Consider the following 23,042-nt stretch of genomic DNA (forward strand, 5'->3'; position numbering starts at 1 on the left):
GGACAGGCGAGAGAGGACAGCCCTGCCTGACTCCAGATTTGATCGGGAAGCTATCTGTTTCCCACCCATTGATTGAGACTGCGCTACTGATGTTAGTGTAGAGCAGTTGGATCCAATTTCGAATTCCCTCCCCAAACCCCATTTTGGAGAGCACATCCCCCATGTAGGTGTGCGATATTCTGTCAAAGGCCTTCTCCTGATCCAAGCTGATGAGGCAGGTATCCACACCCCTGTCCTGTACATAGGCAATCGTATCCCTGAGCAGCGCCAGGCTGTCAGAGATCTTCCTGCCTGGCACAGAGCAGGTCTGGTCAGGGTGAATCACCAATTCCAGAGCGGATTTGACCCGATTGGCGATGACCTTGGACAGAATCTTATAGTCCACATTCAACAGTGAAATGGGTCGCCAATTTCTAATTTCCTCCCTTTCCCCCTTGTGCTTGTAGATGAGGGTGATGATGCCTTTCCTCATGGATTCTGACATACTACCGGCCAGGAGCATACTCTCGTACACCCCTAGCAGGTCTGGGCCGATCAAGTCCCACAGAGCCGAATACAACTCCGCCGGCAAGCCGTCGCTTCCGGGGGTTTTATTCTTCTCGAAGGACTCGAGGGCCTTAGTCAGTTCGTCAGGAGTTAGCGGTTTGTCTAGGCTCTCCCGCGTACTGTGGTCTAAGACCTCCGTGATAGAGGACAGGAAGGACTGGGAGGCCGTGCTGTCCGTGGGCTTCACGTCATACAGACCGGCATAAAAGGATTTGCTGATCCTCACAATGTCGGACCGTGATGACTTTACTGAGCCGTCTTCTTCCTTCAGGCTGCTGATCACAGAGCGCTCTCTGTGTACCTTTTGGAAGAAGAAACGTGAGCACGTCTCATCCTGCTCCACGGAGCGGACTATGGAACGGAAGATGATCTTGGAGGCCTCCGAGGCAAAGTGCGAGGCTTGCTGGCCCTTCACCTCTTGGAGCTCCTCCTTGACATCGACCCCCATCGACTGCAGCCGGAGCAGATTCTGCATCTTTTCCTGGAGTCGGGACATTTCCCTCTGTTCCTTTCTAGCTTTCTGGGTGCCTTTGCGGATGAAAAACCTCTTGATGCTTCCCTTGATCACTTCCCACCAGTGTGTCAGGGACTCAAAGAGGGGTTTCACGGTTCTCCAACCTTTGTAATCCCTCTTGAGCTCCTCAATGTTCTCTGGGGTCAGCAGTTGCACATTTAGCTTCCATGCCCCCCTGCCCACCCTCAGGTCTTCCTCCAAGTGGCAGTCCGCCAGTAGGAGGCAGTGGTCAGAGAAGAACACCGGCTTGACCTCGGTGGATCTGACTGTGAATGCACGGGACACAAACAGGAAGTCTATCCTGGAACGAATGGACCCGTCTGGCCGCGACCAGGTGTATCTACGCTGCGCTCCGTCTGCAGGGTTGCTGAAGACGTCGTGCAGCTTGGCATCCTTAACTGTTTCCATCAGGGATCTGGACGTAGCGTCCAATCTGCTGCCGGCCCTGCCGGCGAGTGTTGGGTGAGAGTGCGTGTTTTTTGTGTGTAGCTGCTGCGGGTGAGTGAGTGAGTGAGAGAGAGAGAGAGAGAGAGAAAGAAAGAAAGTTGGATTTTGGAACATGTACATGTTGAGAAGTAAAGAAAGCAGATGTTTGTAAGAAAACTATTTTTAGCATTGAAAATCCCCTGGAAAGGGGAGGGTGCACCGTTCCCAGAGATACTGCAATACCGGGTCGATGCGTGGAGTGGACGGAGCAAGCCCCTATTCCATCTCCCTGCTCCAAAAATCAATTTAATATATGGTCCCCAGATAAGGGACGTATCAGATATTAAACTGATAAGAACAGATTTTTTTTTTTTTTTTTGTAAAAATATACTTTATTCATAAAATATCTTCAATCACATTCCAAACCATTTCAAAAACAACATTACAAGGGTACAATCCAGGTTAAACTTTTACAAAATGTATCACCAGGTGCATCAGTACAAACAATATTACAGTCATTTACAGCCTTTCATTTTGATCTGTACAGCCCGAGGGGCTCTAAACAGTTCCCAGTCTCTCGGTGCGCTGTGGTAGAAAGGTCTTAGACAGCGACCCTTCCCCATTGCGCCTTTGCGGCAGCTGCCCCAAGCTTTAGTGCGTCCCTCAGCACGTAGTCCTGGACTTTGGATTGTGCCAGTCCGCAACAATCGGTCGGGGACAACTCTTTGTGCTGGAAGACCAACAAGTTTCGGGCAGACCAAAGCGCCTCTTTCACCGAGTTGATGATCCTCCAGCTGCAGTCGATGTTTGTCTCGGTGTGTGTCCCTGGGAACAGCCCGTAGAGCACAGAGTCCTGTGTCACAGAACTGCTCGGGATGAACCTCGACAGCAACCACTGCATCTCTCTCCAGACTTTCTTTGCAAAGGCACAATCCACAAGGAGGTGGACAACGGTCTCTTCCCCACCACAGCCACCTCGAGGGCAACGTGCAGAGGGGGTGAGCTTCCTGGCGTGTAGGAAGGATCTGACGGGGAGGGCCTTTCTCACCACCAGCCAAGCTACGTCTTGGTGCTTGTTGGAAAGTTCTGGCGATGAGGCATTCTGCCAAATGACTTTGACAGTCTGCTCGGGGAACCATCCCACAGGGTCCACCCTCTCCTTATCCCTCAGGGCCTCTAGGACGTTACGTGCTGACCACTGCCTGATGGACTTGTGGTCAAAGGTGTTTTTCTGCATCAATTTTTCCACCAGGGACAGGTGGTACGGCGCGGTCCAACTACTTGGAGCGTTCCGCGGCAGCGTGGCCAGACCCATCCTTCGCAACACCGGGGACAGGTAGAACCTCAGCACGTAGTGACACTTGGTGTTTGCGTACTGAGGGTCTACGCACCGCTTGATGCAGCCGCACACAAAGGTGGCCATCAGTATGAGGGCGATGTTGGGCACGTTTTTTCCCCCTTTATCTAGAGGCTTGTACATCGCGTCCCTGCGGACACGATCCATTTTCGACCTCCAGATAAAGCGGAAGATGGCTCGAGTTATCGCCGTCGCGCAGGAGTCTGGAATGGGCCAGACCTGCGCCACGTACAGCAACAGCGAGAGTACCTCACACCTGATGACCAGGTTCTTACCCGCAACGGAGAGGGAGCGTCGATCCCACATGCCCAGTTTCCTCTTCACCATAGCCACTCGCTCCTTCCAGTTTCTAACGCATGCCCCGGTCCCTCCGAACCATATCCCCAGCACCTTCAGGCCGTCAGCCCTGACAGTGAAGGGGACAAAGGATCGGTCAGCCCAGTTCCCAAAGAACATGGCCTCGCTCTTCCCACGATTTACCTTGGCTCCCGAGGCCAGTTCGAACTGGTCGCAGATGTGCATCAGTCTGCGCACCGACAGCGGATCCGAGCAGAAGACGGCGACGTCGTCCATGTACAGGGAGGCTTTTACCTGAGTGCCTCCACTGCCTGGGATCGTCACTCCTCTTATGCCCGGATCCTTCCTGATGGACTCGGCAAAGGGTTCTATGCAACACACGAAAAGGACAGGCGAGAGAGGACAGCCCTGCCTGACTCCAGATTTGATCGGGAAGCTATCTGTTTCCCACCCATTGATTGAGACGGCGCTACTGATGTTAGTGTAGAGCAGTTGGATCCAATTTCGAATTCCCTCCCCAAACCCCATTTTGGAGAGCACATCCCCCATGTAGGTGTGCGATATTCTGTCAAAGGCCTTCTCCTGATCCAAGCTGATGAGGCAGGTATCCACACCCCTGTCCTGTACATAGGCAATCGTATCCCTGAGCAGCGCCAGGCTGTCAGAGATCTTCCTGCCTGGCACAGAGCAGGTCTGGTCAGGGTGAATCACCAATTCCAGAGCGGATTTGACCCGATTGGCGATGACCTTGGACAGAATCTTATAGTCCACATTCAACAGTGAAATGGGTCGCCAATTTCTAATTTCCTCCCTTTCCCCCTTGTGCTTGTAGATGAGGGTGATGATGCCTTTCCTCATGGATTCTGACATACTACCGGCCAGGAGCATACTCTCGTACACCCCTAGCAGGTCTGGGCCGATCAAGTCCCACAGAGCCGAATACAACTCCGCCGGCAAGCCGTCGCTTCCGGGGGTTTTATTCTTCTCGAAGGACTCGAGGGCCTTAGTCAGTTCGTCAGGAGTTAGCGGTTTGTCTAGGCTCTCCCGCGTACTGTGGTCTAAGACCTCCGTGATAGAGGACAGGAAGGACTGGGAGGCCGTGCTGTCCGTGGGCTTCACGTCATACAGACCGGCATAAAAGGATTTGCTGATCCTCACAATGTCGGACCGTGATGACTTTACTGAGCCGTCTTCTTCCTTCAGGCTGCTGATCACAGAGCGCTCTCTGTGTACCTTTTGGAAGAAGAAACGTGAGCACGTCTCATCCTGCTCCACGGAGCGGACTATGGAACGGAAGATGATCTTGGAGGCCTCCGAGGCAAAGTGCGAGGCTTGCTGGCCCTTCACCTCTTGGAGCTCCTCCTTGACATCGACCCCCATCGACTGCAGCCGGAGCAGATTCTGCATCTTTTCCTGGAGTCGGGACATTTCCCTCTGTTCCTTTCTAGCTTTCTGGGTGCCTTTGCGGATGAAAAACCTCTTGATGCTTCCCTTGATCACTTCCCACCAGTGTGTCAGGGACTCAAAGAGGGGTTTCACGGTTCTCCAACCTTTGTAATCCCTCTTGAGCTCCTCAATGTTCTCTGGGGTCAGCAGTTGCACATTTAGCTTCCATGCCCCCCTGCCCACCCTCAGGTCTTCCTCCAAGTGGCAGTCCGCCAGTAGGAGGCAGTGGTCAGAGAAGAACACCGGCTTGACCTCGGTGGATCTGACTGTGAATGCACGGGACACAAACAGGAAGTCTATCCTGGAACGAATGGACCCGTCTGGCCGCGACCAGGTGTATCTACGCTGCGCTCCGTCTGCAGGGTTGCTGAAGACGTCGTGCAGCTTGGCATCCTTAACTGTTTCCATCAGGGATCTGGACGTAGCGTCCAATCTGCCGCCGGCCCTGCCGGCGAGTGTTGGGTGAGAGTGCGTGTTTTTTGTGTGTAGCTGCTGCGGGTGAGTGAGTGAGTGAGAGAGAGAGAGAGAGAGAGAAAGAAAGAAAGTTGGATTTTGGAACATGTACATGTTGAGAAGTAAAGAAAGCAGATGTTTGTAAGAAAACTATTTTTAGCATTGAAAATCCCCTGGAAAGGGGAGGGTGCACCGTTCCCAGAGATACTGCAATACCGGGTCGATGCGTGGAGTGGACGGAGCAAGCCCCTATTCCATCTCCCTGCTCCAAAAATCAATTTAATATATGGTCCCCAGATAAGGGACGTATCAGATATTAAACTGATAAGAACAGATTTTTTTTTTTTTTTTTTGTAAAAATATACTTTATTCATAAAATATCTTCAATCACATTCCAAACCATTTCAAAAACAACATTACAAGGGTACAATCCAGGTTAAACTTTTACAAAATGTATCACCAGGTGCATCAGTACAAACAATATTACAGTCATTTACAGCCTTTCATTTTGATCTGTACAGCCCGAGGGGCTCTAAACAGTTCCCAGTCTCTCGGTGCGCTGTGGTAGAAAGGTCTTAGACAGCGACCCTTCCCCATTGCGCCTTTGCGGCAGCTGCCCCAAGCTTTAGTGCGTCCCTCAGCACGTAGTCCTGGACTTTGGATTGTGCCAGTCCGCAACAATCGGTCGGGGACAACTCTTTGTGCTGGAAGACCAACAAGTTTCGGGCAGACCAAAGCGCCTCTTTCACCGAGTTGATGATCCTCCAGCTGCAGTCGATGTTTGTCTCGGTGTGTGTCCCTGGGAACAGCCCGTAGAGCACAGAGTCCTGTGTCACAGAACTGCTCGGGATGAACCTCGACAGCAACCACTGCATCTCTCTCCAGACTTTCTTTGCAAAGGCACAATCCACAAGGAGGTGGACAACGGTCTCTTCCCCACCACAGCCACCTCGAGGGCAACGTGCAGAGGGGGTGAGCTTCCTGGCGTGTAGGAAGGATCTGACGGGGAGGGCCTTTCTCACCACCAGCCAAGCTACGTCTTGGTGCTTGTTGGAAAGTTCTGGCGATGAGGCATTCTGCCAAATGACTTTGACAGTCTGCTCGGGGAACCATCCCACAGGGTCCACCCTCTCCTTATCCCTCAGGGCCTCTAGGACGTTACGTGCTGACCACTGCCTGATGGACTTGTGGTCAAAGGTGTTTTTCTGCATCAATTTTTCCACCAGGGACAGGTGGTACGGCGCGGTCCAACTACTTGGAGCGTTCCGCGGCAGCGTGGCCAGACCCATCCTTCGCAACACCGGGGACAGGTAGAACCTCAGCACGTAGTGACACTTGGTGTTTGCGTACTGAGGGTCTACGCACCGCTTGATGCAGCCGCACACAAAGGTGGCCATCAGTATGAGGGCGATGTTGGGCACGTTTTTTCCCCCTTTATCTAGAGGCTTGTACATCGCGTCCCTGCGGACACGATCCATTTTCGACCTCCAGATAAAGCGGAAGATGGCTCGAGTTATCGCCGTCGCGCAGGAGTCTGGAATGGGCCAGACCTGCGCCACGTACAGCAACAGCGAGAGTACCTCACACCTGATGACCAGGTTCTTACCCGCAACGGAGAGGGAGCGTCGATCCCACATGCCCAGTTTCCTCTTCACCATAGCCACTCGCTCCTTCCAGTTTCTAACGCATGCCCCGGTCCCTCCGAACCATATCCCCAGCACCTTCAGGCCGTCAGCCCTGACAGTGAAGGGGACAAAGGATCGGTCAGCCCAGTTCCCAAAGAACATGGCCTCGCTCTTCCCACGATTTACCTTGGCTCCCGAGGCCAGTTCGAACTGGTCGCAGATGTGCATCAGTCTGCGCACCGACAGCGGATCCGAGCAGAAGACGGCGACGTCGTCCATGTACAGGGAGGCTTTTACCTGAGTGCCTCCACTGCCTGGGATCGTCACTCCTCTTATGCCCGGATCCTTCCTGATGGACTCGGCAAAGGGTTCTATGCAACACACGAAAAGGACAGGCGAGAGAGGACAGCCCTGCCTGACTCCAGATTTGATCGGGAAGCTATCTGTTTCCCACCCATTGATTGAGACTGCGCTACTGATGTTAGTGTAGAGCAGTTGGATCCAATTTCGAATTCCCTCCCCAAACCCCATTTTGGAGAGCACATCCCCCATGTAGGTGTGCGATATTCTGTCAAAGGCCTTCTCCTGATCCAAGCTGATGAGGCAGGTATCCACACCCCTGTCCTGTACATAGGCAATCGTATCCCTGAGCAGCGCCAGGCTGTCAGAGATCTTCCTGCCTGGCACAGAGCAGGTCTGGTCAGGGTGAATCACCAATTCCAGAGCGGAATTGGCCCCAATTGGCGATGACCTTGGACAGAATCTTATAGTCCACATTCAACAGTGAAATGGGTCGCCAATTTCTAATTTCCTCCCTTTCCCCCTTGTGCTTGTAGATGAGGGTGATGATGCCTTTCCTCATGGATTCTGACATACTACCGGCCAGGAGCATACTCTCGTACACCCCTAGCAGGTCTGGGCCGATCAAGTCCCACAGAGCCGAATACAACTCCGCCGGCAAGCCGTCGCTTCCGGGGGTTTTATTCTTCTCGAAGGACTCGAGGGCCTTAGTCAGTTCGTCAGGAGTTAGCGGTTTGTCCAGGCTCTCCCGCGTGCTGTGGTCTAAGACCTCCGTGATAGAGGACAGGAAGGACTGGGAGGCCGTGCTGTCCGTGGGCTTCACGTCATACAATCCGGCATAAAAGGATTTGCTGATCCTCAGAATGTCGGACCGTGATGACTTTACTGAGCCGTCTTCTTCCTTCAGGCTGCTGATCACAGAGCGCTCTCTGTGTACCTTTTGGAAGAAGAAACGTGAGCACGTCTCATCCTGCTCCACGGAGCGGACTCTGGAACGGAAGATGATCTTGGAGGCCTCCGAGGCAAAGTGCGAGGCTTGCTGGCCCTTCACCTCTTGGAGCTCCTCCTTGACATCGACCCCCATCGACTGCAGCCGCAGCAGATTCTGCATCTTTTTCTGGAGTCGGGACATTTCCCTCTGTTCCTTTCTAGCTTTCTGGGTGCCTTTGAGGATGAAAAACCTCTTGATGCTTCCCTTGATCACTTCCCACCAGTGTGTCAGGGACTCAAAGAGGGGTTTCACGGTTCTCCAACCTTTGTAATCCCTCTTGAGCTCCTCAATGTTCTCTGGGGTCAGCAGTTGCACATTTAGCTTCCATGCCCCCCTGCCCACCCTCAGGTCTTCCTCCAAGTGGCAGTCCGCCAGTAGGAGGCAGTGGTCAGAGAAGAACACCGGCTTGACCTCGGTGGATCTGACTGTGAATGCACGGGACACAAACAGGAAGTCTATCCTGGAACGAATGGACCCGTCTGGCCGCGACCAGGTGTATCTACGCTGCGCTCCGTCTGCAGGGTTGCTGAAGACGTCGTGCAGCTTGGCATCCTTAACTGTTTCCATCAGGGATCTGGACATAGCGTCCAATCTGCTGCCGGCCCTGCCGGATCGTCCAGCCGCATCGATGATGCAGTTGAAGTCCCCGCCCAGAATGACCGGCCTGGAGGTCGCCAGCAGCAGTGGGAGCTGCTGAAAAACCTCCAGCCGCTCAGCCCCTTGTGCCGGGCCATACACGTTAATTAACCGGAGTGGAGCGTTCTTGTACATTACGTCTGCTACGAGGAGGCGCCCGCCCACCACCTCCTTGACCTCGGAGACGGTGAAGTTGCCTCCCCGCAGCAGAATACCCAGGCCGGAGGAACGAGAGTCGTTTCCGCCCGACCAGATCGATGGCCCGTGGGACCACCATCGTGACCATTGCCTGTAGGAGCTGAGGTGCGGTATCGCACACTCCTGCAGAAACAACAGGTCAGCTTTGACCTTGGCTAGGTAGTCCAAGGTCGCAACACATCGCGTAGTAGATTTAATGCTACGCACATTTATGGATACAATCTTTAAACCCATTTTAAAGCATTTATTCTCCTACCAAACCCACTGTCTCTGAGAGTCCCAGACCTTTAGTCTGCTCCTTCATACCCGTAGTGAGCTCAAATTCCTTCACTTTGGATGGGCTGAGGTAGATCTCCTTGGCCGTGTTCTGCTCCAGTGGCATCTGGAGGTTCTCGTAGAGAGCGGGTTTTGAGATGACCTTTGCTGGAGAAGCTTCTCCAAAACTCACCCCCTCTGGGGTGTTGCTGTTCCCGGCTTCCTGGAGCTGGGGTGCGATGATTGCCTCACTGCTCCCAGATTCCAGGGGCTGTGGTGCACTGGCCTCCTCAGGTTGCAGGCAAAGTTGGGGTGCGCTGGTCTCCTTGTTGTCTCCAATTTCCTGGAGCTCGGGTGTCTCGTCCTCCAACGCCCTGGAGCTTTGCCGCCTCTTCTGTCGGTGCCGCCCTGGCACTTCATCATCCGAAGAGCTGCTGCCCTTGTCGTCCGTGTCGGATGGGAGAGGCCTCTTGCCGCTTCTCTGGGAAACGCCTTTGCTTCTTCTTCGCTCCCTCTTACTTTTCTTGTTCTTGTTCTTCACCGTCCGCCACTCCCCCTGCTGCTTTTCCACTGCTGCCTCCTCCTCCATTGATTCGCTGTCCTGAGGACTGGGAGGTTCAGGGGGTAGTGCTGTTGGTTGGCTCTCTGTTGCCTCAATCTCTTTCTCCACCTTGTCTCTCTCTGTGTCCTCCTTTGTCCCGTTGAGCTCCCTGGGGGCCTTGGTGGTTGGAGTGACACGAAACATTTCTTCTGCTTCCCCCTGGTCGGCTTTGGCTGCCTGTGCGTAAGTACGGCAGCGTTTGGGGCAGGTCCTGTAGAGGTGACCTGCCTCGCCACACAGGTTGCAGCACTTGGCCTGTTTGCAGTCTTTTGTCTGGTGCCCTTCCTGTTTGCAGATCTTGCAGAGGGAGGCGCTGCAGTTGGCCGCCACATGACCAGCCTTGCCGCATGAGCGACAATGCTTGGGTTGCCCAGCGTAGACCAGGTAGCCACGGTTTCCCCCGATAGCGAAACTGGAAGGAGGGTGGAAAATGGCTCACTTACCATCGGTCTTTAGCGTGACCTTAAACAGGCGTTTGCCTGTCCAGATCCCCAAGTCGTCTCGAATCTCGGTGCCGCTCCCCACCTTATCGAAGTACCTGGTGAGGAAGGTGACCACGTCGGCGACAGGGACGAAGGGGTTGTACACATGCACCATCACCTCACGTTCCCGTTGCAACGGCAGAGAAAAGTGCGGCTCCGCCGTCAGGATTTTCATCTCCGGCAGGTCTCTCTTCTCCTCGAACACCCTCAGGAGCCGGACGCAGTCTGCCACCCGCTTGAACGTCACGTCAAAATAACCACCTTTGCGGGAGTCCTGCAGGGTGAAGATCTCCGGAGCTTGGAAGCCGCACGCCTTCAACAGGATCCTCCTGGTGAAGAAGCCCCGATCCATAGGTGATCCTCCTTCGCTGTGGTTCACCGTGACTCGGACGGTGATAGGTAACCCACGGTATGGATTTGGATTGCGATTGGTTATCGCCCTTCCATCCCGACCTTGCCTTGGCAGGACCATGGTGTCGCCCCTGCAACACTTGATCTTAGCCAAAAGGCCGAGAAGCGATTCCATTTGCCTTCCTTGTTACCTGCTGTACCTGCATACTAGCTTTCAGCGATTCGTGCGCGAGGACACCCAGATCCCTCTGTGCTGAAGCATTTCTGAAGTTTCTCTCCATTTGAATAATAAGTCGCCTTTTTATTCTTCTGACCAAAATGGATAACCGCACACTTATTAAACTTATTTAACTTAGTTAAACTCCATCTGCCAAATTTTGGCCCATTCACCTAACCTGTCCATATCCATTTGTAAATTTCTTATTTCTTCATTGCAACTTACTTTCCCACCTATTTTGGTGTCATCTGCAAATTTAGCTATAGTACCTTCTACTCCTGAATCCAAGTAAATAGTTGGGGCCCGAGGACCGAACCCTGTGGCACCCCACTAGTTACAGCTTGGCATCCCCAAAAGACCCATTTATCTTGACTCTCTGCTTTCTGTTGGTTAGCCAATCCTCTATCCAAGCTAATATATTACCCTTAGCTGCGTGTGATCTTATCTTGTGTATTAATCATTTGTGCGGCACCTTATCAAATGCCTTCTGGAAGTCCAGACATACTACATCTACAGGATCCCCGTTATCCACTTTGCTTGTCACATCTTCAAAGAACTCTAGCAGATTAGTCAAACACGATTTACTCTTCGTAAAGCCATGCCGACTCTGAGGGATTGCATTTTGACTTGCATTTTAGGAAGGTAGTGGAGGCATTGGAGAGAGTGCAGAAGAGGTTTACGAGTTTGGTTCCAGGGGCGAGGAAGTTGAGTTATGAAGTAAGATTGGAGAAGTTGGGACTGTATTCCTTGCGGAAAAGAAGTCCGAGAGGAGACTTGATAGAGGTATTGAAAATCATGAGGGGTCTGGAGAGAGTAGATAGGGAAAAACTGTTTGCACCGGGGCAAGGATCGAGAAGGAGAGGGCACAGGTTTAAAGTAACTGGCAAAAGAAGCAAAAGCGATAGGAGCAGCGAGCGGTCAGGGTCTGGAATGCACCGCCTGATAGCGCGGCGGAGGCAGGTTCAATTGAAGAGGGAATGAGATGATTATTTGAAAAGAAAGCATGTGCCGGGTTACGTGGAGAAGGCAGGAGAAAGGCACGAGGTGAAATGTTCACCGGGAGAGCTGGTGCAGGCACGACGGGCGGAATGGGCTCCTTGTGCAATGTAAGGATTGTGTGAATGTGGATGTAGAGGTTTCGGAGTAGCTGTGTAAAGTGTGTGAGCTTTGAGGTGTGAGTTTTGTTTGTTGCTGTGTCAGCAGCAGCAGCGGCAGCGTAAGCAGAGAGCTGGTTTAAAATGTTGTGAGGCGAAAGGTGCAGCTGAGAGAGTGTTTGAGAGGTGTATTTGCAAGTGAAAGCTGTTTTTGTATAAGTGAGGTAGAGTGTTTGTGAGATGAGAGTGCTGTCTGTGAGTGTTGGGTGAGCGTGCGTGTTTTTTGTGTGTAGCTGCTGCGGGTGAGTGAGTGAGTGAGAGAGAGAGAGAGAGAGAGAGAGAAAGAAAGAAAGTTGGATTTTGGAACATGTACATGTTGAGAAGTAAAGAAAGCAGATGTTTGTAAGAAAACTATTTTTAGCATTGAAAATCCCCTGGAAAGGGGAGGGTGCACCGTTCCCAGAGATACTGCAATACCGGGTCGATGCGTGGAGTTGACGGAGCAAGCCCCGATTCCATCTCCCTGCTCCAAAAATCAATTTAATATATGGTCCCCAGATAAGGGACGTATCAGATATTAAACTGATAAGAACAGATTTTTTTTTTTTTTTTTTGTAAAAATATACTTTATTCATAAAATATCTTCAATCACATTCCAAACCATTTCAAAAACAACATTACAAGGGTACAATCCAGGTTAAACATTTACAAAATGTATCAGCAGGTGCATCAGTACAAACAATATTACAATCATTTACAGCCTTTCATTTTGATCTGTACAGCCCGAGGGGCTCTAAACAGTTCCCAGTCTCTCGGTGCGCTGTGGTAGAAAGGTCTTAGACAGCGACCCTTCCCCATTGCGCCTTTGCGGCAGCTGCCCCAAGCTTTAGTGCGTCCCTCAGCACGTAGTCCTGGACTTTGGATTGTGCCAGTCCGCAACAATCGGTCGGGGACAACTCTTTGTGCTGGAAGACCAACAAGTTTCGGGCAGACCAAAGCGCCTCTTTCACCGAGTTGATGATCCTCCAGCTGCAGTCGATGTTTGTCTCGGTGTGTGTCCCTGGGAACAGCCCGTAGAGCACAGAGTCCTGTGTCACAGAACTGCTCGGGATGAACCTCGACAGCAACCACTGCATCTCTCTCCAGACTTTCTTTGCAAAGGCACAATCCACAAGGAGGTGAACAACGGTCTCTTCCCCACCACAGCCACCTCGAGGGCAATGTGCAGAGGGGGTGAGCCTCCTGGCGTGTAGGAAGGATCTGACGGGGAGGGCCTTTCTCACCACCAGCCAAGCTACGTCTTGGTGCTTGTTGGAAAGTTCTGGCGATGAGGCATTCTGCCAAATGACTTTGACAGTCTGCTCGGGGAACCATCCCACCGAGTCCACCCTCTCCTTTTCCCTCAGGGCCTCTAGGACGTTACGTGCTGACCACTGCCTGATGGACTTGTGGTCAAAGGTGTTTTTCTGCATCAATTTTTCCACCAGGGACAGGTGGTACGGCACGGTCCAACTACTTGGAGCGTTCCGCGGCAGCGTGGCCAGACCCATCCTTCGCAACACCGGGGACAGGTAGAACCTCAGCACGTAGTGACACTTGGTGTTTGCGTACTGAGGGTCTATGCACCGCTTGATGCAGCCGCACACAAAGGTGGCCATCAGTATGAGGGCGATGTTGGGCACGTTTTTTCCCCCTTTATCTAGAGGCTTGTACATCGCGTCCCTGCGGACACGATCCATTTTCGACCTCCAGATAAAGCGGAAGATGGCTCGAGTGATCGCCGTCGCGCAGGAGTCTGGAATGGGCCAGACCTGCGCCACGTACAGCAACAGCGAGAGTACCTCACACCTGATGACCAGGTTCTTACCCGCAATGGAGAGGGAGCGTCGCTCCCACATGCCCAGTTTCCTTTTCACCATAGCCACTCGATCCATCCAGTTTCTAACGCATGCCCCGGTCCCTCCGAACCATATCCCCAGCACCTTCAGGCCGTCAGCCCTGACAGTGAAGGGGACAAAGGATCGGTCAGCCCAGTTCCCAAAGAACATGGCCTCGCTCTTCCCACGATTTACCTTGGCTCCCGAGGCCAGTTCGAACTGGTCGCAGATGTGCATCAGTCTGCGCACCGACAGCGGATCCGAGCAGAAGACGGCGACGTCGTCCATGTACAGGGAGGCTTTTACCTGAGTGCCTCCACTGCCTGGGATCGTCACTCCTCTTATGCCCGGATCCTTCCTGATGGACTCGGCAAAGGGTTCTATGCAGCACACGAAAAGGACAGGCGAGAGAGGGCAGCCCTGCCTGACTCCAGATTTAATCGGAAAGATATCTGTTTCCCACCCATTGATTGAGACTGCGCTACTGATGTTAGTGTAGAGCAGTTGGATCCAATTTCGATTTCCCTCCCCAAAGCCCATTTTGGAGAGCACATCCCCCATGTAGGTGTGCGATATTCTGTACAGATTTTTTTTTTTTTTGTAAAAATATACTTTATTCATAAAATATCTTCAATCACATTCAAAACCATTTCAAAAACAACATTACAAGGGTACAATCCAGGTTAAACTTTTACAAAATGTATCACCAGGTGCATCAGTACAAACAATATTACAGTCATTTACAGCCTTTCATTTTGATCTGTACAGCCCGAGGGGCTCTAAACAGTTCCCAGTCTCTCGGTGCGCTGTGGTAGAAAGGTCTTAGACAGCGACCCTTCCCCATTGCGCCTTTGCGGCAGCTGCCCCAAGCTTTAGTGCGTCCCTCAGCACGTAGTCCTGGACTTTGGATTGTGCCAGTCCGCAACAATCGGTCGGGGACAACTCTTTGTGCTGGAAGACCAACAAGTTTCGGGCAGACCAAAGCGCCTCTTTCACTGAGTTGATGATCCTCCAGCTGCAGTTGATGTTTGTCTCGGTGTGTGTCCCTGGGAACAGCCCGTAGAGCACAGAGTCCTGTGTCACAGATCTGCTCGGGATGAACCTCGACAGCAACCACTGCATCTCTCTCCAGACTTTCTTTGCAAAGGCACAATCCACAAGGAGGTGAACAACGGTCTCTTCCCCACCACAGCCACCTCGAGGGCAACGTGCAGAGGGGGTGAGCTTCCTGGCGTGTAGGAAGGATCTGACGGGGAGGGCCTTTCTCACCACCAGCCAAGCTACGTCTTGGTGCTTGTTGGAAAGTTCTGGCGATGAGGCGTTCTGCCAAATGACTTTGACAGTCTGCTCAGGGAACCATCCCACATGGTCCACCCTCTCCTTATCCCTCAGGGCCTCTAGGACGTTACGTGCTGACCACTGCCTGATGGACTTGTGGTCAAAGGTGTTTTTCTGCATCAATTTTTCCACCAGGGACAGGTGGTACGGCACGGTCCAACTACTTGGAGCGTTCCGCGGCAGCGTGGCCAGACCCATCCTTCGCAACACCGGGGACAGGTAGAACCTCAGCACGTAGTGACACTTGGTGTTTGCGTACTGAGGGTCTACGCACCGCTTGATGCAGCCGCACACAAAGGTGGCCATCAGTATGAGGGCGATGTTGGGCACGTTTTTTCCCCCTTTATCGAGAGGCTTGTACATCGCGTCCCTGCGGACACGATCCATTTTCGACCTCCAGATAAAGCGGAAGATGGCTCGAGTGATCGCCGTCGCGCAGGAGTCTGGAATGGGCCAGACCTGCGCCACGTACAGCAACAGCGAGAGTACCTCACACCTGATGACCAGGTTCTTACCCGCAATGGAGAGGGAGCGTCGCTCCCACATGCCCAGTTTCCTCTTCACCATAGCCACTCGCTCCTTCCAGTTTCTAACGCATGCCCCGGTCCCTCCGAACCATATCCCCAGCACCTTCAGGCCGTCAGCCCTGACAGTGAAGGGGACAAAGGATCGGTCAGCCCAGTTCCCAAAGAACATGGCCTCGCTCTTCCCACGATTTACCTTGGCTCCCGAGGCCAGTTCGAACTGGTCGCAGATGTGCATCAGTCTGCGCACCGACAGCGGATCCGAGCAGAAGACGGCGACGTCGTCCATGTACAGGGAGGCTTTTACCTGAGTGCCTCCACTGCCTGGGATCGTCACTCCTCTTATGCCCGGATCCTTCCTGATGGACTCGGCAAAGGGTTCTATGCAACACACGAAAAGGACAGGCGAGAGAGGACAGCCCTGCCTGACTCCAGATTTAATCGGAAAGCTATCTGTTTCCCACCCATTGATTGAGACTGCGCTACTGATGTTAGTGTAGAGCAGTTGGATCCAATTTCGAATTCCCTCCCCAAACCCCATTTTGGAGAGCACATCCCCCATGTAGGTGTGCGATATTCTGTCAAAGGCCTTCTCCTGATCCAAGCTGATGAGGCAGGTATCCACCCCCCTGTCCTGTACATAGGCAATCGTATCCCTGAGCAGCGCCAGGCTGTCAGAGATCTTCCTGCCTGGCACAGAGCAGGTCTGGTCAGGGTGAATCACCAATTCCAGAGCGGATTTGACCCGGTTGGCGATGACCTTGGACAGAATCTTATAGTCCACATTCAACAGTGAAATGGGTCGCCAATTTCTAATTTCCTCCCTTTCCCCCTTGTGCTTGTAGATGAGGGTGATGATGCCTTTCCTCATGGATTCTGACATACTACCGGCCAGGAGCGTACTCTCGTACACTCCTAGCAGGTCTGGGCCGATCAAGTCCCACAGAGCCGAATACAACTCCGTCGGCAAGCCGTCGCTTCCGGGGGTTTTACTCTTCTCGAAGGACTCGAGGGCCTTAGTCAGTTCGTCAGGAGTTAGCGGTTTGTCCAGGCTCTCCCGCGTACTGTGGTCTAAGACCTCCGTGATAGAGGACAGGAAGGACTGGGAGGCCGTGCTGTCCGTGGGCTTCACGTCATACAATCCGGCATAAAAGGATTTGCTGATCCTCACAATGTCGGACCGTGATGACTTTACTGAGCCGTCTTCTTCCTTCAGGCTGCTGATCACAGAGCGCTCTCTGTGTACCTTTTGGAAGAAGAAACGTGAGCACGTCTCATCCTGCTCCACGGAGCGGACTCTGGAACGGAAGATGATCTTGGAGGCCTCCGAGGCAAAGTGCGAGGCTTGCTGGCCCTTCACCTCTTGGAGCTCCTCCTTGACATCGACCCCCATCGACTGCAGCCGCAGCAGATTCTGCATCTTTTTCTGGAGTCGGGACATTTCCCTCTGTTCCTTTCTAGCTTTCTGGGTGCCTTTGCGGATGAAAAACCTCTTGATGCTTCCCTTGATCACTTCCCACCAGTGTGTCAGGGACTCAAAGAGGGGTTTCACGGTTCTCCAACCTTTGTAATCCCTCTTGAGCTCCTCAATGTTCTCTGGGGTCAGCAGTTGCACATTTAGCTTCCATGCCCCCCTGCCCACCCTCAGGTCCTTCTCCAAGTGGCAGTCCGCCAGTAGGAGGCAGTGGTCAGAGAAGAACACCGGCTTGACCTCGGTGGATCTGACTGTGAATGCACGGGACACAAACAGGAAGTCTATCCTGGAACGAATGGACCCGTCTGGCCGCGACCAGGTGTATCTACGCTGCGCTCGGTCTGCAGGGTTGCTGAAGACGTCGTGCAGCTTGGCATCCTTAACTGTTTCCATCAGGGATCTGGACGTAGCGTCCAATCTGCTGCCGGCCCTGCCGGCGAGTGTTGGGTGAGAGTGCGTGTTTTTTGTGTGTAGCTGCTGCGGGTGAGTGAGTGAGTGAGAGAGAGAGAGAGAGAGAGAGAGAGAGAAAGAAAGAAAGTTGGATTTTGGAACATGTACATGTTGAGAAGTAAAGAAAGCAGATGTTTGTAAGAAAACTATTTTTAGCATTGAAAATCCCCTGGAAAGGGGAGGGTGCACCGTTCCCAGAGATACTGCAATACCGGGTCGATGCGTGGAGTGGACGGAGCAAGCCCCTATTCCATCTCCCTGCTCCAAAAATCAATTTTATATATGGTCCCCAGATAAGGGACGTATCAGATATTAAACTGATAAGAACAGATTTTTTTTTTTTTTTTGTAAAAATATACTTTATTCATAAATTATCTTCAATCACATTCCAAACCATTTCAAAAACAACATTACAAGGGTACAATGCAGGTTAAACTTTTACAAAATGTATCACCAGGTGCATCAGTACAAACAATATTACAATCATTTACAGCCTTTCATGTTGATCTGTACAGCCCGAGGGGCTCTAAACAGTTCCCAGTCTCTCGGTGCGCTGTGGTAGAAAGGTCTTAGACAGCGACCCTTCCCCATTGCGCCTTTGCGGCAGCTGCCCCAAGCTTTAGTGCGTCCCTCAGCACGTAGTCCTGGACTTTGGATTGTGCCAGTCCGCAACAGTCGGTCGGGGACAACTCTTTGTGCTGGAAGACCAACAAGTTTCGGGCAGACCAAAGAGCCTCTTTCACCGAGTTGATGATCCTCCAGCTGCAGTCGATGTTTGTCTCGGTGTGTGTCCCTGGGAACAGCCCGTAGAGCACAGAGTCCTGTGTCACAGAACTGCTCGGGATGAACCTCGACAGCAACCACTGCATCTCTCTCCAGACTTTCTTTGCAAAGGCACAATCCACAAGGAGGTGGACAACGGTCTCTTCCCCACCACAGCCACCTCGAGGGCAACGTGCAGAGGGGGTGAGCTTCCTGGCGTGTTGGAAGGATCTGACGGGGAGGGCCTTTCTCACCACCAGCCAAGCTACGTCTTGGTGCTTGTTGGAAAGTTCTGGCGATGAGGCATTCTGCCAAATGACTTTGACAGTCTGCTCGGGGAACCATCCCACAGGGTCCACCCTCTCCTTATCCCTCAGGGCCTCTAGGACGTTACGTGCTGACCACTGCCTGATGGACTTGTGGTCAAAGGTGTTTTTCTGCATCAATTTTTTCACCAGGGACAGGTGGTACGGCACGGTCCAACTGCTTGGAGCGTTCCGCGGCAGCGTGGCCAGACCCATCCTTCGCAACACCGGGGACAGGTAGAACCTCAGCACGTAGTGACACTTGGTGTTTGCGTACTGAGGGTCTACGCACCGCTTGATGCAGCCGCACACAAAGGTGGCCATCAGTATGAGGGCGATGTTGGGCACGTTTTTTCCCCCTTTATCTAGAGGCTTGTACATCGCGTCCCTGCGGACACGATCCATTTTCGACCTCCAGATAAAGCGGAAGATGGCTCGAGTGATCGCCGTCGCGCAGGAGTCTGGAATGGGCCAGACCTGCGCCACGTACAGCAACAGCGAGAGTACCTCACACCTGATGACCAGGTTCTTACCCGCAATGGAGAGGGAGCGTCGCTCCCACATGCCCAGTTTCCTCTTCACCATAGCCACTCGCTCCTTCCAGTTTCTAACGCATGCCCCGGTCCCTCCGAACCATATCCCCAGCACCTTCAGGCCGTCAGCCCTGACAGTGAAGGGGACAAAGGATCGGTCAGCCCAGTTCCCAAAGAACATGGCCTCGCTCTTCCCACGATTTACCTTGGCTCCCGAGGCCAGTTCGAACTGGTCGCAGATGTGCATCAGTCTGCGCACCGACAGCGGATCCGAGCAGAAGACGGCGACGTCGTCCATGTACAGGGAGGCTTTTACCTGAGTGCCTCCAATGCCTGGGATCGTCACTCCTCTTATGCCCGGATCCTTCCTGATGGACTCGGCAAAGGGTTCTATGCAACACACGAAAAGGACAGGCGAGAGAGGACAGCCCTGCCTGACTCCAGATTTAATCGGAAAGCTATCCGTTTCCCACCCATTGATTGAGACTGCGCTACTGATGTTAGTGTAGAGCAGTTGGATCCAATTTCGAATTCCCTCCCCAAACCCCATTTTGGAGAGCACATCCCCCATGTAGGTGTGCGATATTCTGTCAAAGGCCTTCTCCTGATCCAAGCTGATGAGGCAGGTATCCACACCCCTGTCCTGTACATAGGCAAACGTATCCCTGAGCAGTGCCAGGCTGTCAGAGATCTTCCTGCCTGGCACAGAGCAGGTCTGGTCAGGGTGAATCACCAATTCCAGAGCGGATTTGACCCGGTTGGCGATGACCTTGGACAGAATCTTATAGTCCACATTCAACAGTGAAATGGGTCGCCAATTTCTAATTTCCTCCCTTTCCCCCTTGTGCTTGTAGATGAGGGTGATGATGCCTTTCCTCATGGATTCTGACATACTACCGGTCAGGAGCATACTCTCGTACACTCCTAGCAGGTCTGGGCCGATCAAGTCCCACAGAGCCGAATACAACTCCGCCGGCAAGCCGTCGCTTCCGGGGGTTTTACTCTTCTCGAAGGACTCGAGGGCCTTAGTCTGTTCGTCAGGAGGTAGCGGTTTGTCCAGGCTCTCCCGCGTACTGTGGTCTAAGACCTCCGTGATAGAGGACAGGAAGGACTGGGAGGCCGTGCTGTCCGTGGGCTTCACGTCATACAGTCCGGCATAAAAGGATTTGCTGATCCTCAGAATGTCGGACCGTGATGACTTTACTGAGCCGTCTTCTTCCTTCAGGCTGCTGATCACAGAGCGCTCTCTGTGTACCTTTTGGAAGAAGAAACGTGAGCACGTCTCATCCTGCTCCACGGAGCGGACTCTGGAACGGAAGATGATCTTGGAGGCCTCCGAGGCAAAGTGCGAGGCTTGCTGGCCCTTCACCTCTTGGAGCTCCTCCTTGACATCGACCCCCATCGACTGCAGCCGCAGCAGATTCTGCATCTTTTTCTGGAGTCGGGACATTTCCCTCTGTTCCTTTCTAGCTTTCTGGGTGCCTTTGAGGATGAAGAACCTCTTGATGCTTCCCTTGATCACTTCCCACCAGTGTGTCAGGGACTCAAAGAGGGGTTTCACGGTTCTCCAACCTTTGTAATCCCTCTTGAGCTCCTCAATGTTCTCTGGGGTCAGCAGTTGCACATTTAGCTTCCATGCCCCCCTGCCCACCCTCAGGTCTTCCTCCAAGTGGCAGTCCGCCAGTAGGAGGCAGTGGTCAGAGAAGAACACCGGCTTGACCTCGGTGGATCTGACTGTGAATGCACGGGACACAAACAGGAAGTCTATCCTGGAACGAATGGACCCGTCTGGCCGCGACCAGGTGTATCTACGCTGCGCTCCGTCTGCAGGGTTGCTGAAGACGTCGTGCAGCTTGGCATCCTTAACTGTTTCCATCAGGGATCTGGACGTAGCGTCCAATCTGCTGCCGGCCCTGCCGGCGAGTGTTGGGTGAGAGTGCGTGTTTTTTGTGTGTAGCTGCTGCGGGTGAGTGAGTGAGTGAGAGAGAGAGAGAGAGAGAGAGAGAGAGAGAGAGAAAGAACGAAAGTTGGATTTTGGAACATGTACATGTTGAGAAGTAAAGAAAGCAGATGTTTGTAAGAAAACTATTTTTAGCATTGAAAATCCCCTGGAAAGGGGAGGGTGCACCGTTCCCAGAGATACTGCAATACCGGGTCGATGCGTGGAGTGGACGGAGCAAGCCCCTATTCCATCTCCCTGCTCCAAAAATCAATTTAATATATGGTCCCCAGATAAGGGACGTATCAGATATTAAACTGATAAGAACAGATTTTTTTTTTTTTTTTTGTAAAAATATACTTTATTCATAAAATATCTTCAATCACATTCAAAACCATTTCAAACACAACATTACAAGGGTACAATCCAGGTTAAACTTTTACAAAATGTATCACCAGGTGCATCAGTACAAACAATATTACAATCATTTACAGCCTTTCATTTTGATCTGTACAGCCCGAGGGGCTCTAAACAGTTCCCAGTCTCTCGGTGCGCTGTGGTAGAAAGGTCTTAGACAGCGACCCTTCCCCATTGCGCCTTTGCGGCAGCTGCCCCAAGCTTTAGTGCGTCCCTCAGCACGTAGTCCTGGACTTTGGATTGTGCCAGTCCGCAACAATCGGTCGGGGACAACTCTTTGTGCTGGAAGACCAACAAGTTTCGGGCAGACCAAAGCGCCTCTTTCACCGAGTTGATGATCCTCCAGCTGCAGTCGATGTTTGTCTCGGTGTGTGTCCCTGGGAACAGCCCGTAGAGCACAGAGTCCTGTGTCACTGAACTGCTCGGGATGAACCTCGACAGCAACCACTGCATCTCTCTCCAGACTTTCTTTGCAAAGGCACAATCCACAAGGAGGTGGACAACGGTCTCTTCCCCACCACAGCCACCTCGAGGGCAACGTGCAGAGGGGGTGAGCTTCCTGGCGTGTAGGAAGGATCTGACGGGGAGGGCCTTTCTCACCACCAGCCAAGCTACGTCTTGGTGCTTGTTGGAAAGTTCTGGCGATGAGGCATTCTGCCAAATGACTTTGACAGTCTGCTCGGGGAACCATCCCACAGGGTCCACCCTCTCCTTATCCCTCAGGGCCTCTAGGACGTTACGTGCTGACCACTGCCTGATGGACTTGTGGTCAAAGGTGTTTTTCTGCATCAATTTTTCCACCAGGGACAGGTGGTACGGCACGGTCCAACTACTTGGAGCGTTCCGCGGCAGCGTGGCCAGACCCATCCTTCGCAACACCGGGGACAGGTAGAACCTCAGCACGTAGTGACACTTGGTGTTTGCGTACTGAGGGTCTACGCACCGCTTGATGCAGCCACACACAAAGGTGGCCATCAGTATGAGGGCGATGTTGGGCACGTTTTTTCCCCCTTTATCGAGAGGCTTGTACATCGCGTCCCTGCGGACACGATCCATTTTCGACCTCCATATAAAGCGGAAGATGGCTCGAGTTATCGCCGTCGCGCAGGAGTCTGGAATGGGCCAGACCTGCGCCACGTACAGCAACAGCGAGAGTACCTCACACCTGATGACCAGGTTCTTACCCGCAATGGAGAGGGAGCGTCGCTCCCACATGCCCAGTTTCCTTTTCACCATAGCCACTCGCTCCTTCCAGTTTCTAACGCATGCCCCGGTCCCTCCGAACCATATCCCCAGCACCTTCAGGCCGTCAGCCCTGACAGTGAAGGGGACAAAGGATCGGTCAGCCCAGTTCCCAAAGAACATGGCCTCGCTCTTCCCACGATTTACCTTGGCTCCCGAGGCCAGTTCGAACTGGTCGCAGACGTGCATCAGTCTGCGCACCGACAGCGGATCCGAGCAGAAGACGGCGACGTCGTCCATGTACAGGGAGGCTTTTACCTGAGTGCCTCCACTGCCTGGGATCGTCACTCCTCTTATGCCTGGATCCTTCCTGATGGACTCGGCAAAGGGTTCTATGCAACACACGAAAAGAACAGGCGAGAGAGGACAGCCCTGCCTGACTCCAGATTTAA

At 52.8% G+C, this 23,042-nt stretch overlaps 5 pseudogenes; all 5 read right to left on the reverse strand.

Annotated features, from left to right (window-relative positions):
- Nucleotides 1-1,695: 1,695 nt before the first annotated feature.
- Nucleotides 1,696-1,875, reverse strand: LOC144676046 (U2 spliceosomal RNA; annotated as a pseudogene).
- A 3,346-nt stretch (nt 1,876-5,221) lies between these two features.
- On the reverse strand, nt 5,222-5,402 carry LOC144676048 (U2 spliceosomal RNA; annotated as a pseudogene).
- A 6,830-nt stretch (nt 5,403-12,232) lies between these two features.
- On the reverse strand, nt 12,233-12,413 carry LOC144676045 (U2 spliceosomal RNA; annotated as a pseudogene).
- A 5,217-nt stretch (nt 12,414-17,630) lies between these two features.
- Nucleotides 17,631-17,809, reverse strand: LOC144676043 (U2 spliceosomal RNA; annotated as a pseudogene).
- A 3,360-nt stretch (nt 17,810-21,169) lies between these two features.
- Nucleotides 21,170-21,349, reverse strand: LOC144676047 (U2 spliceosomal RNA; annotated as a pseudogene).
- Nucleotides 21,350-23,042: the final 1,693 nt, after the last annotated feature.

The sequence above is a fragment of the Cetorhinus maximus genome, unplaced genomic scaffold, assembly GCF_964194155.1.
Source record: "Cetorhinus maximus unplaced genomic scaffold, sCetMax3.hap1.1 HAP1_SCAFFOLD_1316, whole genome shotgun sequence".
Lineage (NCBI taxonomy): Eukaryota > Metazoa > Chordata > Chondrichthyes > Lamniformes > Cetorhinidae > Cetorhinus > Cetorhinus maximus.